The 9925-nt window shown below is 40.0% G+C and overlaps 1 pseudogene; it reads left to right on the top strand.

Moving 5' to 3' along the window:
- Positions 1–1016: 1016 nt before the first annotated feature.
- LOC112234038 lies at positions 1017–7506 on the top strand (annotated as a pseudogene).
- The last annotated feature ends 2419 nt before the right edge of the window (positions 7507–9925 follow it).

The following is a 9925-nucleotide window of genomic DNA, read 5'->3' as shown; positions in this document are numbered from 1 at the left end:
TTGATGTTGTTGCCCCACCAATAGATTTACATGCTAAAATCACCACACATTGTATTGTAATCTTAACATCTGGCACATAATAATGGCACAATTGCCAGAAAATAGCCTAATATAATATTTTTGAAGTTTGTCCAAGTGTTTCTTGCACAGAGATTTCGAGATCCTCTGTCCAATTTACATCACTCAAACTCTCCTCAAACTCTCCTGTTGGATTTATCTATAGTTATGCACATGCGCAAACTGAATTTATTTACTGTACAATTATAAACTAGGTGGTTTGAGCCCTAAACGCTAATTGGTTGAACTTTTGTGGTATATCAGACCGTGTACAACGGGTATGACAATAAATTACTTTTTACTGTTCTAATTACATTGGTAACATGATTATAATAGCAGTAAGTCACCACAGAGGTTTGTGGTATATGGCAACATATTTTTAAACTTGGAAGAATTATTATTTTGATGGAAAACCGAATGTTGCTTCTTAGCCTAGGTCATTACAAATTGCGTCAATATTCCTTCTTAATTCGCTCCATAATGTTATGACAAAAAGCTTTATTGGATAAATGTGGCAACTCCTCTCTTGCTGCAACATGTGGGTTAATTTTCAGGAGCTGTGGGCAGGTTTAAACTGGTCATTGATCTAGTTATTTAATTGGACCTGGCAACCCTGCTCGTTTGGTACTTGGCTATTCCCCAGTCGAATCGAAGCATGTTGACCCATTTAAAGAGACTACATTTCAGTTTTATCTGCGTGCAGCAGGGTCTTTGTCAAGGTGAGTGAGGTTTAATAAATCCTTTTTTTTTACACAAATGAAATGTTGTTCTTCAAAAAGTATCTAAACATGTTTGCCCACGTAAGCCATGCCATGTCTATGAATCCTGATTCTAAATGATTTCAGAAGAGAAACGTATACTTCAATTTTTCATGATTGTTGACTATTTGATCCACAGTTAATGGACATGACCAAGGCAATTAGAATTCAGTTCAGTAACAATATCAACCAAACTGAGAAATGTCAAAACGCAGGGAGAGCGCCATGTCACGGTGAGACAATTAATAACTGGGCCAATAAATTACTGTGGCAAAAAAAGGAGTGTTGTTGGATTACTTTACATAGACAACAGAGGGCAGTGTTGACAAAGAATCAAAGGTTTTCAATAAAGGCCATTCAATAAAAGTGTAAAGTTGGATAGGCACTCTAAATCTACAACTTTGTAATTTGATATACTAATTATCCTGCATTCAATAGTAAAGCTCCTAACTGAGGCCCTCTTTTGATACAGATCAGCGTTAACAAGGGAGCTCTTGGGCCAGTACATCTCAGACACCCTCAGCCACATTCACACAGTGAGGGAGCTCTTGGTCCAGTACATCTCTGACAACCTCAGCAACATTCACACAGTGAGGGAGCTCTTGGTCCAGTACATCTCTGACACCCTCAGCCACATTCACACAGTGAGGGAGCTCTTGGGCCAGTACATCTCAGATACCCTCAGCCACATTCACACAGTGAGGGAGCTCTTGGTCCAGTACATCTCTGACACCCTCAGCAACATTCACACAGTGAGGGAGCTCTTGGTCCAGTACATCTCTGACACCCTCAGCCACATTCACACAGTGAGGGAGCTCTTGGGCCAGTACATCTCAGACACCCTCAGCCACATTCACACAGTGAGGGAGCTCTTGGTCCAGTACATCTCAGACACCCTCAGCCACATTCACACAGTGAGGGAGCTCTTGGGCCAGTACATCTCTGACACCCTCAGCAACATTCACACAGTGAGGGAGTTCTGTGACAGGCATTCCAAATGGGCCCTTCAGAGGGAGACAGAACTGGAAATGATGAGGGACATCAAGCAGAGGGCAGACAGAATTGACCTTAAGTTCGACCATGTCCGTAACTCCGAGACCAAGGCCAAGGCGTTTGGGGAGTTCGTATGGAGCGGTCTGACCCAGGGGACTGCAGACAGTAGGCGTGAGGAGCTGGAGAAGGAGCTGGGGGCTGTACTAAAGGACACTCTGGGAGGCTTGGAGAAGCTGGATTACTTCCTGAATGCTGTGGAGTGTCTGGCGGTCACCTGTCTGTTGGTGTTTGAGGAGAACAGGTTCTTCTGTCTGCCTCAGGGGACGAGCCCTGCCAGTGTTCAGGCTGTCATCACTGCTGCCAGAATATCCTGCCCTCTCCTCATCTACTTTAAGAGGGATGCTAAGGCCTTCTTTATGCCCAGCCTCCTCAATGTAGAGGTGCTGGCCCTCCAGCTGGACAGATACACACAAATCAGCCAGCAGCTCTGTAAGAGGATGGACATAGTGTAAGTGGAGCTACCATCACAATTGCTTCAACATTAACTTATGTAATGTTCTTTATTGCCATTTTACAAACACTTGATGTTCATTCTATCCTTGTAGATTACAGATCAGACAACAGCCTGTGAGTAAACTTGGGTAAGATCCCTCACACAGTTTTAATATCAGCATTTATATTATATTAGCATAGTTGTATTATTTTCCTTTCATTTTTCTCCTTCTCAGATGTCATTTGACAAGGTTCTTTGGCTTATGTGATATAATTCAAATGCCACAAAATAATGTAATGAATATAATTTAATGTTGAAATGAATATGAATTATTACAGTAGCTCAGTCAGTCAAATTATGTTTTGGAAAAAGAGGAATGACATCCCTGTGGTCAACCTTGGTGATGTGAGTGAAGAGTCCATACAAAATATGCTCCAACATTTGAATCAGCTGAGTGAGATCAGGTAGGTTATTCTGCCATGGTTTGGTTTTTCTCTTAAAACTTATGTTGACCTTTTTTAACAAGATTCAAGAACTAGTCTATTGGAAAACAGTAAATAGATATCTTTCCCCTCTGTCGGGATGGACCAGCACCTCAGACTAACGTTCCTGTTCCAAGAGGCTGCTCAGCGCTTCATTGGTAGGTTCAGCCAGCTCTGACGGAGATGGGTGAAAATGCTGTGTAGCTGGACAGGATGAAGCTGGGGGCTAAGATCTCCAGTGTGGCAGGCAGCTCAGTGGGGGCGGCTGGAGGGATCCTATTCATCGTGGGCTTAGCTCTGACCCCTGTCACTGCTGGGGTGTAACTGGCTCTCACCATTGCAGGGTTCAGCCTGGGGGTCACCAGTGGGGTCAACAGTTTAACTACTGGTATCACAGAGATGAAGGTCAATAGCATCCATGAGAAGAAAGCCAGTAAAGACTTCCAGAGTTTCATGGAGGACGTGGAGAGTCTCCAGGAGTGTCTGGAGGATGTGGCCACTAATATGGAGCCCATCCTGGGGCAGAGCATGGTGGACATGGTTGGAGCAAGGAAGGTGATTGGACCATCGGAAAATGCATTGACCGTAGGAAAATGCATTGACTCCCTAGGTGACCTTTCCTCGGGTTTTAAGTCAGCAGAAGTTCTTAGAAACAAATATCTGATCACAAGCGCTGGTAAGTTGGCGCTCCATTCATCAAATGGCCACTGCACAATTTAGATTGATTGATTTTATTTGTCAGTTAAAGAAATACAGTGAGGCAAAAAAGTATTTAGTCAGCCACCAATTGTGCAAGTTCTCCCATTTAAAAAGATGAGAGAGGCCTGTAATTTTCATCATAGGTACACTTCAACTATGACAAACAAAATGAGGGAAAAAAAATCCAAAAAATCACATTGAGGATTTTTAATGAATTTATTTGCAAATTATGGTGGAAAATAAGTATTTGGTCAATAACAAAAGTTTATCTCAATACTTTGTTATATACCCTTTGTTGGCAATGACAGAGGTCAAACGTTTTCTGTAAGTCTTCACAAGGTTTTCACACACCATTGCTGGTATTTTGGCCCATTCCTCCATGCAGATCTCCTCTAGAGCAGTGATGTTTTGGGGCTGTTGCTGGGCAACACCGACTTTCAACTCCCTCCAAAGATTTTCTATAGGGTTGAGATCTGGAGACTGGCTAGGCCACTCCAGGACCTTGAAATGCTTCTTATGAAGCCACTCCTTCGTTGCCCTGGCGGTGTGTTTGGGATCATTGTCATGCTGAAAGACCCAGCCACGTTTCATCTTCAATGCCCTTGCTGATGGAAGGAGGTTTTCACTCAAAATCTCACGATACATGGCCCCATTCATTCTTTCCTTTACACGGATCAGTCGTCCTGGTCCCTTTGCAGAAAAACAGCCCCAAAGCATGATGTTTCCACCCCCATGCTTCACAGTAGGTATGGTGTTCTTTGGATGCAACTCAGCATTCTTTGTCCTCTAAAAACGATGAATTGAGTTTTTACCAAAAAGTTATATTTTGGTTTCATCTGACCATATGACTTTCTCCCAATCTTCTTCTGAATCATCCAAATGCTCTCTAGCAAACTTCAGACGGGCCTGTACATGTACTGGCTTAAGCAGGGGGACACGTCTGGCACTGCAGGATTTGAGTCCCTGGCGGCGTAGTGTGTTACTGATGGTATGCTTTGTTACTTTGATCCCAGCTCTCTGCAGGTCATTCACTAGGTCCCTCCGTGTGGTTCTGGGATTTTTGCTCACTGTTCTTGTGATTATTTTGACCCCACGGGGTGAGATCTTGCGTGGAGCCCCAGACCGAGGGAGATTATCAGTGGTCTTGTATATCTTCCATTTCCTAATAATTGCTCCCACAGTTGATTTCTTCAAACCAAGCTGCTTACCTATTGCAGATTCAGTCTTCCCAGCCTGGTGCAGGTCTACAATTTTGTTTCTGGTGTCCTTTGACAGCTCTTTGGTCTTGGCCATAGTGGAGTTTGGAGTGTGACTGTTTGAGGTTGTGGACAGGTGTCTTTTATACTGATAACAAGTTCAAACAGGTGTCATTAATATAGGTAACGAGTGGAGGACAGAGGAGCCTCTTAAAGAAGAAGTTACAGGTCTGTGAGAGCCAGAAATCTTGCTTGTTTGTAGGTGACCAAATACTTATTTTCCACCATAATTTGCAAATAAATTCATAAAAAATCCTACAATGTGATTTTCTGGATTTTTTTCCTCATTTTGTCTGTCATAGTTGAAGTGTACCTATAATGAAAATTACAGGCCTCTCTCATCTTTTTAAGTGGGAGAACTTGCACAATTGGTGGCTGACTAAATACTTTTTTGCCCCACTGTACATACTGTATATAATGCATTCGGAATGTATTCAGACACCTTGACTTTTTCCACATTTTGTTACATTACAGCCTCATTCTAAAATTGATAAAATATTTTTTTCTCATCAATCTACACACAATACCCCACAATGACAGAGCAAAAACAGGTTTTTAGAAATTTTAGGAAATGTATTAAACTTTCAAAACAAAAATACCTTATTTACATAAGTATTCAGACCCTTTGCTATGAGACTGAAAATTGAGCTCAGGTGCACCCTGTTTCTTGAGATGTTTCTACAACTTGATTGGAGTCCACCTGCAGTAAATTCAATTGATTGGACATTATTTGGAAAGGTACACCTGTCTATATAAATACCCACAGTTGACAGTGCATGTCAGAGCAAAAACCAAGCCACGAGGTCGAAGTGAAGGAAAAGTAGCCAACAAGTGCTCAGCATATGTGGGAACTCCTTCAAGACTGCTGGAAAAGCATTCCAGGTGAAGCTGGTTGAGATAATGCCAAGAGTGTGGAAAGCTATCATCAAGACAAAGGGTGGCTTTGAAGAATCTCAAATATATGTTTATTTGTTTAACACTTTTTTTGGTTACTACATGATTCCATATGTGTTATTTCATAGTTTTGATGTCTTCTTAATTGTTCTACAATGTAGAAAATAGTAAAAATAAAGAAAAACACTTGAATGAGTAGGCGTGTCCAAACTTTTTACATAAAGGAAGAGAAGCTTATGCCTAACCCCAAAGATATATATATATATATATATATATATATATATATATAAAACATACAATCCTCCCCAAAGCAAAAAGAAAGGTTGACAACCCCCCAGTAAATTTCGATCAGTCCCTAAACGGCAACGAAACATGTTACTGCAATTTATTCTGATGCTGACTTGTGTGAAAAGGTTTCTAGGATATGTTAAATGAAAATGGACGGTTCATGTCTGGTCTCATTTGTGTTAACAATAATAGGCCTAGTTGCTGGTGTTCTGAAATACCCTTGTAAAAAATGATAGAATAAATCCTATTTTGCAATTGGTCATTTGTACTGCGTTCTCATTTTTATCATGACACAGTTTAATAACGGACGTCACAGTGATGCAGCCTGTAGTCATGTGTATAGCAAGAAATGTCGGGCTGTATCACCGCCTGGTACGGCAACTGCACAGCCTTCAATGCAAGGCTCTCCAGAGGGTAATGTTGTCTGCAAAACACATCTACCTGCCCTCCAGGACACCTACAGCACCTGATGTCACAGGAAGACCAAAAAGATCATCAAGGACAACAACCAACCGAGCCACTGCCTGTTCACACCGCTATCATCTAGAAGGCAAGATCAGTACAGGTGCATCAAAGCTGGGACTGAGAGACTGAAAAACAGCTTATATTTCAAGGCCATCGGACTGTTAAACAGCCATCACTAACATAGAGAGACTGCTGCCAACATTCAGACTCAAATCTCTGGCCACTTTAATAAATGGACTTAATAAAGGAATCACTAGTCACTTTAAATAACGCCACTTTAATAATGTTTACATATCCTACATTACTCATCTCATATGTATATACTGTATTCTACACCATCTACTGCCTCATGCCTATGCCACACGGCCATCGCTCATCCATATATTTATATGTACATATTCTATTCATCCCTTTACATTTGTGTGTATAAGGTAGTTGTTCTGAATTTGTTAGATTACTTGTTAGATATTAGTGCGTAGTCTGAACTAGAAGCACAAATATTTCGCTACACTCGCATTAACATGTGCTAACCATGTGTATGTGACCAGTAAAATTGGATTGGAATTGGATTTGATTTGAAGACAAAGGCATTATGTTGTACAACAGAACACAATAAGAACACTCCATATGTTTCACCTGATATGTTCTGCTTCCACACAACTTATTGTAATGGTGATTATAAATAATCCTAAAACATGAGTTCCCGATCTGTAATCCTATATGTACAAAAAGTGTTAAATCCCTTGCCCATGTCATTCATCTCTGGACTTTGTCCTGGAAAAGGAATCACTTTTCAAAATGTTGCATACAAGGAAACAAAATCAGGAGGACACACAGGACAGCCTTTGAGGCAATAGCTTTTTACAGCCAGTGTCATGCCCTGTTGCCTTGGAAACAGTCAACAGGCATGGTAATCAAAGGCAGCTATATACACATAATGTACCTGTGATAATCAGAGCCCGTTTGTGATTGATTCTATGTCTGTTTTCAGGTTGGTAATTATAATGATTCACATTCACAAACAGTACATGTCAGTAAGTATACACATTATGCGTGTGTCATCAGGAAGTCAGCAAAGTCTTCATCTCCCTCTTCTCTTTTATTGTGTCTTACAGCTCTGACTGACAATGATCCTGAGGTCAGACCAGGTGAGGTGTGGTGGGGCTGATGTAGGATCTGAACTGTTCACCACACATGCTGTTGAAACACACACATAGAGCACGTAGCTAGCTACATTTGTACATTTACATTTAATTGAGTACATTATCAATTGTTGATAAATATGTGCAGTTTAAAAACATTACAATGTTGTTTAAGTGCATTAAGTGCAGTGTATTTACACGGTTTCTAGACAACAACAAAAAACTATTTAGGAAACATGAGAATGCAATTGGATCCTTTAATGGTGAGAAAAAACTATGAGGAAATAGTCACTTACTGTTGGCTCATTACATGGTCTGGTGGAGAGCTAATAGGTTTTAATGATAAACATCTCTCAATCTAGTTGATATGTGATCCCTCTTCTGGCCTCCCTACTCTAGCTGTCTCATCTTCTACCTTTATTTGACTAGGCAAGTCAGTTAAGAACAAATTCTTATTTTCAATGAAAGCCTACAAACAGTGGGTAGACTGCCTGTTCAGGGGCAGAACAACAGATTTGTACCTTGCCAACTCAGGGATTTGAACTTGCAACGTTCCGGTTACTAGTCCAACGCTCTAACCACTAGGCTACCCTATCCTTCATATGGAAGCAAGCTTCCCCTCAAAGCTTTTCAGATCCTCCTCAGCTTTGGTTACTCTACTCCCTTTCCCTCTCTATGAGAGACTGAAAATAGGTTGTAGATCAAATTGTCTTTATTATCAAAAGGCAGGATTAATACACAATTCCCAAGAACATTTTCTGAAATATAGAGAACTAGAAGATACCCTGCTAAGTCTGAGAAGCGGTAATAAGTATTACTTCCTTTACCTGGTGGTCCACCATAACATACAGTATATTGTCACTCTGAGTGGCCTTGAAATCATACCTGTAACACCAAACAAAGCTTTCAGTTTCTACTGATACATATAGCATTTCAAAAGTAAATCCCAGAGACGGCTTAAAGATGACATGTAGACCATTTCCAGTAGTACATAAAAAGGAAATCACTACAAGGGATCATAATTCAATAGGATGACTATGCTGTGGATAATGCAATCACTGTTATTGTTTAATGTCGGATTGAGAATTAGTTTACTTCCAATAACCAGTGGATTATCTTCCTAAATGAATTACAGACCAATCTGGTAAATCAATACATTTTTTAAATTGTTGCTTTACATCAAATTGTATAATTGATTTTAAATGAACAGCTTTAACATACTGAATTATTGATGAAAACTGCTTCTGCAGGGGCACAAACTCCCCTATTCAAATACCTCAAAGACTGGCAAATCATTGCATCACCCTGCTATGTTATTGTTGCAGGAATTAAATTCCTCTATGTTTTAACACCCAATTAAAATTAAACACTCTGTCAATTCATAAGGATTTGTATGACCCTTATTTTATAAAAATGGACAGAGCCCAGTCTTAAAGTCAAACAGCAGATTTTATTCACGAGAGTACTGCTCATTACACATTTTACCACAGGTTATAAACTGAAAATGACGTCATTAGTTTCAGTACTAGCTCATGTCATCTCCGCTGTAGTACAATGGCTGTATGGTTCTCACATGTCTCTCCCTATTTAAGATAATATATGACCGAGCCAAGGTCATGCTTGTGTAGATAAGCCTTCTAGCCAGACTGGCGATAAAATTAATTGATTTCTACCAAGGAACAGACAGTCATTGTTCTAATTCTTGATTATATTTACACAGGAATAAAAAGAAAATTCATACATATACAGTAACATAATAATATTCTGATTAGTACATATACAGTAACATAATAGTATTCTGATTAGTCAGTCCTGATTGAAATTCCCTTAACATATCCACCCTTTGATTAAATGGTATACATCCAATCACACATGTAGTTATATTGTAATATTAAAAAGCCTATTTCTATTTTTATTAGAAATATTTCTTGTCATCAAAACATCACCTAAACATAACCCACTACTTGCATTCGCACTGACTGTTTCTTAGGCCTACATCAGAATCATAACTCTTCTTATCAGGATTTCCATTACAATCTTCATAAAACAACAGTCTAATATTGAAACAAGACACAACCTAATCTCCCTAAATATCAAAAATGGTCTCATCAAATATAAATTCCCCGCAAATGAAGGATCCAGATTCGTCCACTTGTTCTGTAGACATGCATTCAGCACTCCACGGGTCAGAACCTGGAATCGGCTGGTACCTCACCATCCATTGTCATCGATTTCTCCAGAGTCCTGGAAACAAGGCCTCGTACACAGGGAATTAGACAACAGCCCCATAAAACTAAAACAGTCACACAGGTGAATGTAGCCCATAATACAGTCATCATAATATTTTTCCATTTTCCAAACGTACTATCAAACCAATTAGTCAGATAAGTATCCACCC

Source organism: Oncorhynchus tshawytscha, linkage group LG27 (assembly GCF_018296145.1).
Source record: "Oncorhynchus tshawytscha isolate Ot180627B linkage group LG27, Otsh_v2.0, whole genome shotgun sequence".
Classification (NCBI taxonomy): Eukaryota; Metazoa; Chordata; class Actinopteri; order Salmoniformes; family Salmonidae; genus Oncorhynchus; species Oncorhynchus tshawytscha.
This window is presented reverse-complemented; position numbering and strand designations above follow the sequence as displayed.